Here is a 7,905-nt window from a genome sequence, read left to right as displayed (position 1 = left end):
TATACTTAGCTTTGATATAAAGTAATGCTAAAGTCTCCCTTTTTCTTTCTTCTCTCTTGCTTCAGAGGAATCTATCTTGGAAAGATATCAGCACTAGGAAGAGGCAACTCCAATTCCATAAGCAGCAGCTGCCTTCCTTTACAAAGCATCCCTCCTGGTAAAGGGACACAATGAATTTTGCAGGAAGACACTCAGAGTGAGATGTGGCCACCCCTGAGTGCAGTGAGTGTGTCATGACTGGCTGGTTAACCCGGTGCACTGCAGCCATGCAGACAATCCAAGCAGGAAAAGATTAGTCAGCCCTCTGGGAAACTGCAGGTGGAGTTCCTTCTTAACCGGTTTATTTGTAACCATGTCCACAAAATTTGGTCATTCCTTGGCTCACTTTCAAAATGGAAGGAGACAAACACAGTTCTTAGGGATGTCTTTTGCCCAGCAGATCAACTTCGCATTTCTTCCTGTTAGAATCATCCCGACTCCTTTCAACTCAGGAAACCAAAAGCACATTTTTAAGTCTAAGCATCTCTTTGAAATATCTGAGTGCACCAGAACCCCAAATACTTTGATTTTGAAATAGTATATGGGTGTCTCAAGGAAGCTGAAAATCTTGACTGTCCCCTGTGGGCTGGGTTCTGTAGTTTAATTTTATCCCTTATCAGATGTTTAGCTCCTGTGCTTTTGTGAGACCCCCTGGAATACTGTGTACAGTTCTGGTGTTCCCAACATAACAAGGACATGGAGCTGTCAGAACAAGTCCAGATGAGGGCCACAAAGAGGATGGGAGCACATCCCCTGCAAAGACAAGCTGACAAAGTTGGGTCTGTTCAGCCCAGAGAAGAGAAGGTTGCATTGCAACCTTCCAGTATCTGAAGGGGGTCTACAGGGAAGCCAGAGAGGGACTTTGTCAGGAACTGTAGTGGTAGGACAAGGACCAATGGATACAAACTGAAAGAGATTAAATTTGGTGAGATACTGGAACAGATTGCCCAGGGAGGTTGTGGTGCCCCAACCCTGACAGTGTTCAAAGCCAGGCTGGATAAGGCCTTGAGTAACCTGCTCTAGTGGGAGGTGTTCCTGCACGTCAGGGGGATTGTGACTGGATGGTCTTTAAGGTCATTTCCAACCCTTTAACATTCTGTGGTTCTGTGCTGCTCTCCCTCACTGTGGATCAGCACATGAGGGCAGTACTAACATGACAATTCATGAAGCATCACAGCACCATTTCAGAGAACACATCACAATTTTAATTTTTTTTCACCCTGAAGCTGTTGTTGCCCACAGGTAGAAGTACTGCCCTGGGCAAACCCAAAGGCTGGGCTTCCTTGCAAGGCACTACTTTGCCTTTGCCATGTGATCCTCCTTCCCTATGGTGCTGCAGCTGGAGCGTGCCTCATCCTTGTAGCAGTGTGTCATAGCTTGTGGCACATTGTTCCTGACAGGGGATCCCAGGAAATGGAAAACTGAAGCAAATACCCCAGTATTAGTATTTTCCACTAGCAATGCAGAAGCTCACAGTCTTCACTGAATGCTTCTCTCAGTCCCCACTAGTGGGTTGCCACGTTTTGCATCAGTGTGAATGCCTAGTCCCATGTTAGAGCAGTTGGATTTAAAGAGGTCAAATCATTCTCTTAGCAGGAATTTAATCAAGGAAATCTGATACTCCTTTTCTTTGAGACAGGTATTGTAGGATTTATATGAACCATGAGTATTCAGCTCTTAACCTGCCAGAAATCTGTAGTCTTACAGAAACCATACTTTAGACTTAAAAATGTGCCACGTCTTTTGTTGTTTGTGCACAAGAAGAGGAATCTATGGAAGCAGTAGTGCTGGATAATTACTGCTTGTCAGAACATCTTCTTGGTCATTTTTTAATCATTTGTGTCAGAATTTACATTTCTTGTTTTTCTGTGATGTTCCCATTCCTCATGATAGCCGTGATGCATTCTAGAACACTCTACCTGGATTATTTTTTTGAGGTAGGACTATGAAAGATTCAGTATTGCACTCTCTGAGACTGTAAAAAATGTGGTACATTCCAACAACTGCCACTGTAATGATGTGGATCCTGGTGGTAAGCCTGATGAGGTGGAAGACTTGCCATTTGCTCTAAGTGGTCAGGGTCTTCAGGTGAGGCTTCTGGGAGAAAAATGAAAGGGCAGTGAGGCATGTACATTTGAGATGCTGTTCTTGACCTGCAGTGTAATGTGTTATACTGGGAGCTTTCTATTCCAGGAGGCTGTGAGCTGAGAAGGAGCTCAGGAGCCTTGCAGGTGCAGCCAGGGGTACCTGCTCTGCTCTGCTCTCACCCAGGCACTCCACAAATCTGGTGCCAGTGTGGTACTTAACTCCAATGTCTCTTGACTGGACATATATTTCTGTTCTCCTGATATAATTGTAAATTGGAAACGTTTTGTCAGTTGCTTTTTTTTTTCATTTTAGAGGAAATAAATTCCTTACAGAAAACACTATTTTCAGAAAACACTATTTTCTATTTGATTTTAGGTTGGTTTTCTTGTTGTTTTGTTTTTTTTTTCCTGGAAGGTACAAGTTCTCTCCTCCGCTCACATGCTACCCTCTAGTACTGAAATTGCTTTTTGAGAGAAAGATATGGAAATTACACGGTGTGTTTCTTGGGGTGTCCTGTGCAAGGCCAGGAGTGGGACTCGATGATCCTCTTGGGTCCCTTCCAACTCAGTGGATTCTATGAAATATTGAAGAGTCTGCAAGCCTTTTTGCAGTGAAGTTTCTTTGACCATTTTGCACCATCTTTTATTTCTTCTCTAGGATTCACTTTTCACTTCATGCTTTATTTATCACTGCCTGATCTCATCCTGTTTCCTGGAATACCCTGTGTTCTTTTTATGTTTCAGTGGCTCAGGAATAAATGGGAGAGTGGACAGAGTTTTGAGGCTCCAGTTTGCATTCTGCCTTGCTCCTGTCCTGGACTCAGCAGAGGCTTGTAAGCCTTGGTAATTTAGAGTTGCCCTGAGAGTGCCAAGCAGTATCTCTCTCTCATATTGAGAAGGGTGCTTGTTCTGTGCTGTGAGATGTGAGTGTAGATGCCTGAAAAACTGTAGTGAGCAGTGGAAGATGCCAGGACTTGACTGCTTGTAGGGTATTTTCAGTAAAGATCTTGAAGATCCTAAGAACTGAGTCTTGGTGTTTGTAATTGCTCTACAAGCCTGGGCAATTGCAAAGGACTTCAGCCCCTTCTGGGGATGTCTCTTGCAATCAGGATGGCTTTTGTGTTGAGAACGGCCTAAAGCCAATCCCAGGGCTTCCCCTGCCAGGATGTGACAAACAGGACTGTGTCCCTCAGCTATAACAGAGATGTGGAGCCAGCCAAAGTACCACATGGGCTGGTGAAACAATCTCTGCTTTGTCTTTTCTGAGGAGGCAGTAGCCCTGAGGTGGGGAGAGACTGGGGGGGCTGTGAGGGGCAGGCTTTCCTGGTGCTTTCCTGTTCCCATGCTCTTCCCTGGGCCTTTGCTGTGACTGATGCCAGATATGGACCTGACCCAGTGTCACCATTCCTGTTCTCCTGTGGTTCCTCCTTACTTTGCAGCAAGAACAATGAAATCTGAGGTGTTTACGCAGTTCCTCTTTCAGTCAAGTCAAAGTCCCTGTCATCTCTGTGAGTGACCACCCAACCATATTTTGTAGGTTGTGTCCTCAAGAGCTTGCAAAAGGGACAAAATCACCACCTCTTCTGCAAAGACTTGCAGCATTGGTCAACAGCCTGGGCTAAATCTTCACTCTGGTCCTCTGCTAACACAGAGCATTTCTGCAGCCACTGTAAAGAATCATCCTGTTGGAAGTGATAATTTTTAATCCTGACCCTCCCACAGGCAGTAAGCCGTGGGCCTCAGGTACCAAGTCAAAAGACCAAAATATCAACTCTCACCAAAGAAAAATTGTTACACCTTCACTGATTTTAACAGAGCCTTGGCAGTTCATAATGACAGAGCTGCCTGTAATCACTGATCTGGTGACAGATGAACAGCACAGAATTAGGCAGGTTGCATAAATCCTGTACCTGTGCTTCCTTTTCTGTAAATTAGGTTTACAGATATTTACATGTCTCTCACAGGCCATAGTGTGGAAGATAGTGAGTTAAGCTCTTAAGACACAGAGCAGTAAATCTTGAAGAATAATGAACTTATCAAAAATTTGAAAGGAATCAAATAATCAAATATGTGGAGTTGCATTGTGCTAGAGGAGGAATGACTGATGGAAAAGAGATCAGGTGGATGCATTTGCTGGGCAAATTCGGGGGGAGCAGGGGAGCTGGTGTCAGTGTGAGCTGCAGTTCAGAAAAGGGATGTGACTTAGTCAAGGACAACACAGTGCCCTTTTCTATCTGCCTCCTTCCATCTCCACTTGACGTGCCATGAAAGCTTAGGCTCAGGTAAATTAACAGACATCACCATGGATTCCATCTAAACTGAGAGTCTTGACAGCTTAGTTCCTGACTAGTTTCAGTGGGAGAAAGAGCTTTTCAACTCAAAGAAGAAGTTGTCTTGTTGTCAGTATGGGTGACAAAGGTGGAGAAAAAGAAGGAAGAGCTGGAAGGCTGCAGAGGCAGAGAGTAAGCAAGAGGATAAAGAAGCATCTTTTCCTTGGCATTTTGATACAGATAGGATCAAAGAGGCTGGAGGCATTTGTCTGGCATGTAGCAGAGACAATGCAACTCCCTGCCTGCTGCTTGGGCGGGATTTGCAGGGAGAGGCAGGAGTGCTGAAGTTCCTGAAATGCAGCAAGGCAGCATGCAGAGGGCCAGCGTGGAGCTCTCATAAGCTGCTGCTGGCTGCTGGCCATGACCAGAGGAACAGCAGTACAGTTCTGGATCAGGGATTGACCCACATTCCTCCTTGCAGGATAGCTAGGACAAATGCTCCTCAGATAAATGCATGGAGACCATTATTCTCCAAGGACAAAGACCAACTTGTTATCTATGGGAGCATATTGATGAAAGCCATGCTCACTTGCTGCTTCAGTTTTCTGGCAGGAGGGAAAAGGAAACATTTGACAAATGATTTAAAACTTTTTCCAGACTTTGGGCAAGACATTGAGACAGTTGCCCCTGAATATTTTAACTCTGACAATAAGTGATCAAGAGCCTTATTTGGCTCACGTAGGTCTTCACATCTGAGCACTGTCTTGGGAAGTTAATGTTAACACAGAATTCATTCTCTGCATGGGGTCTTTACAGGCATTTGTGACCAGCAGGCATCAGTTCACATCTGCACAAGTGAATGAATACAGGAAAAGGTGAAAGAGCTCTCTCTTGAGTCACATGAAGAGCTGCCAAGCCAGCAAGGAGCAGACTCTGGGTTCCAAAGCCAGGTTCATTGTTAGCTAACAACTATCATCTCCTTAAAAGAATCCACATCTGAGGGTTTATAAATATATTTGATTCCATACAGAGATTTTAATAGGAGAGGAAAAAAATATCTTCATGATTTCACAGGGTGGTTACTTATCAAATTCTGTATCAGTGTCAGCAGATGCATCATCCTTAACAATTATGAAATCTCATTTGGATTTAACCTCAGATCTCGGTGCCAGCAGGAGGTGAGGACTGTGGACATTTCAGCTGGCCAGCAGCTCTTTTGTAAAATCCTGCTCAAGAAACATTTATACTTCTCTCCCAAGGCCACAGATGTTGCTTGCAAGGCAAGCAGGGCTACCAACAGGAACCAGCATGAGGAAATGGATTTTGAGGCAACTCTGTTGTAATGCAAAGTTAACGGTGTGGTTTTGAGCCACAGAGACCGAGAAATTTAGCATTAGATGTTCCTTAGGATAGCTTTCACTTGCTCCTTCTGGTGAAACAACACTGAGAAAGTAATGCTCTTCCTTGCCAAGCATGTATTTAGTAATTGAAACTAAACTGCATATGGCATGTGCGTGCAACTTAATTGCAGTTACATGTTGCACAAGGAAATTACTAAGGGAACTCTTCTCTCAAGGAACTGTTTACAATATCTGAATCCCCCAGATTACATTCCCACATAAAAAATGCTCTAGATATTAAGTGGTTTGGATTGTAGCTTTTTTTAGAGCTAGAAGGAATGCTGCGAAAAGGACAGGCTTCACTGATGTGCATTGATGTAATTTCCTGAGCTTTCTGTGGTTTCTGGATTTCTGATGGAGATACCTCCGCAGCAGCATAGAGGAATGGTCTGGGCCCTTTAAGATGACCATGATCAAGAAAGCAGCAGTAAAGCAATGTTTTTAAAGCAATCTTTCTTGGCTATAACTAAAGGCATTTTACATGCTTAGAGTATTCTTATGATGTGGTGCCTCTAATAAAAAAGTGTTTTCCTAGTGGTCAGTGTTGATGCAGAAGGAAACTTCCTCATGTTTTGTTCAGTTTGCCTCCTCTGTATCCCTCCTGCAGAGTCTGTTGTGCTCCTTGGAGTCTGCCCAGATCCCAGCAGGATCAGGCTCCTATAGTACATAGATCAAACTTAAAGATATTCTGGCCCCATCTGAGGACATGGACTGTTTCCTGTCCTGTTGGGAGGGGACAAAGACATATTTTCAGCTTTGAAGAGTGTCTGACTGAACAACCCCTGCTTCATTAAGGCAATACCTTAATGACATTTTACACTTAATTAGTCAAATAATTGTGACCAAGGTGGCCCAGCTGTCACTGCTTCCCTGCTCTGCTCCACAACAGATGCTCTGTTGACTTGTCTTCCCTGAAGGCCACTGTGGAGGTGATGTGTTTGCCATCCATGAGAATTCCATTATTTTAAGGACACAGTCTTAATTAGACTTCCTCAGTTACTATCCTGGCTGCACTCTTGTAAGGCCGTGCTGTGTGGGATGGAGAGCATGCATAGCACTGCAAATAGCTGAGAAATCCTCTGCTCCTGAACTGCTTCTTGGTTACAGCAAACTGAGACTGACTCACTCACACCTTGTGAGGGTGAAGGCTTTGATTAGATTCTGATTAATCCCTCAGATTCAGGGATAGCAGGGCCACCCCTGCACATGAGGAGTCCCCTTCTGCCTTATTATCCTTAAAGGTGCCTTGTCCTGGTTCCCTTCAGGACAAATTCCAAGTTGCTGTTTGGCTTTCAAATATAACTATGCACCAAAGCTGAAAGACTCCATTGTTCCTGGAGACAGGAGGGAGAATGTGATGTCCTGGTGTGAGACAAGGAAAATGGTTTTCTTTTCTTTATCCTGTGAGCTGTCTAGCAGCAATCCTGAGGTGTGTATGTGTGTGTGTGCTTTTATTTCTACCTGAACACAAATTGCTCTAATTAGGAGGGAGTATTATTGTATTTTTATATGCTAAACCGTTTGCTTAATTACTTTAATAAAAAGAAAGATGAACTCTGAAATTCACTGCCATCCACTCCAGTACAATCCAGTATCACTGATACAAACGTATCTGCTTGTTTGTGCCATGTGGGTGTGTTGACCCTTGTGCCCATCAGTAGCTGTTCCTCTTTCAAAGCTGTGGGTTTCACCCCTGTGACTCTGTATCACCTTTCCACTGTCTGCCAAGAACAGATGTAGGTGCCCACATGCAAAGAACAGACCATTCCCCTGTGTCTGGGGGTGTGTGCCCCTGGGGCAGATGTTACAGATGTTTGTTGGGTGCTGTACCTTTGCAGTAAGGACTTCCTGCCTACCTGGGGAGCAACCCGTCCTGTGGCTCTGGCTGGGATGGTTTGTTGTACGGTGACACAATGGGATACTCTCTTTTTCCCTTCTCTCATGGAAATGTATATTTGTTCTCTCTTTGTGTAGCTTCTCAATCTAAAATAAAAACCACCCCAAACAGAATTCATGTTTCCATCTTTGTTTGGAGAATAGCTGGCCTTTCAGTTGGATCAGCCTTGCAGAGGCAGTGGGACATCCTGCTGGATCAGGCTGTGTCACCTG

Source organism: Passer domesticus, chromosome 3, assembly GCF_036417665.1.
Source record: "Passer domesticus isolate bPasDom1 chromosome 3, bPasDom1.hap1, whole genome shotgun sequence".
Classification (NCBI taxonomy): domain Eukaryota; kingdom Metazoa; phylum Chordata; class Aves; order Passeriformes; family Passeridae; genus Passer; species Passer domesticus.
The sequence above is the reverse complement of the archived record's forward strand: the minus strand, read 5'-3'. Positions refer to the sequence as shown.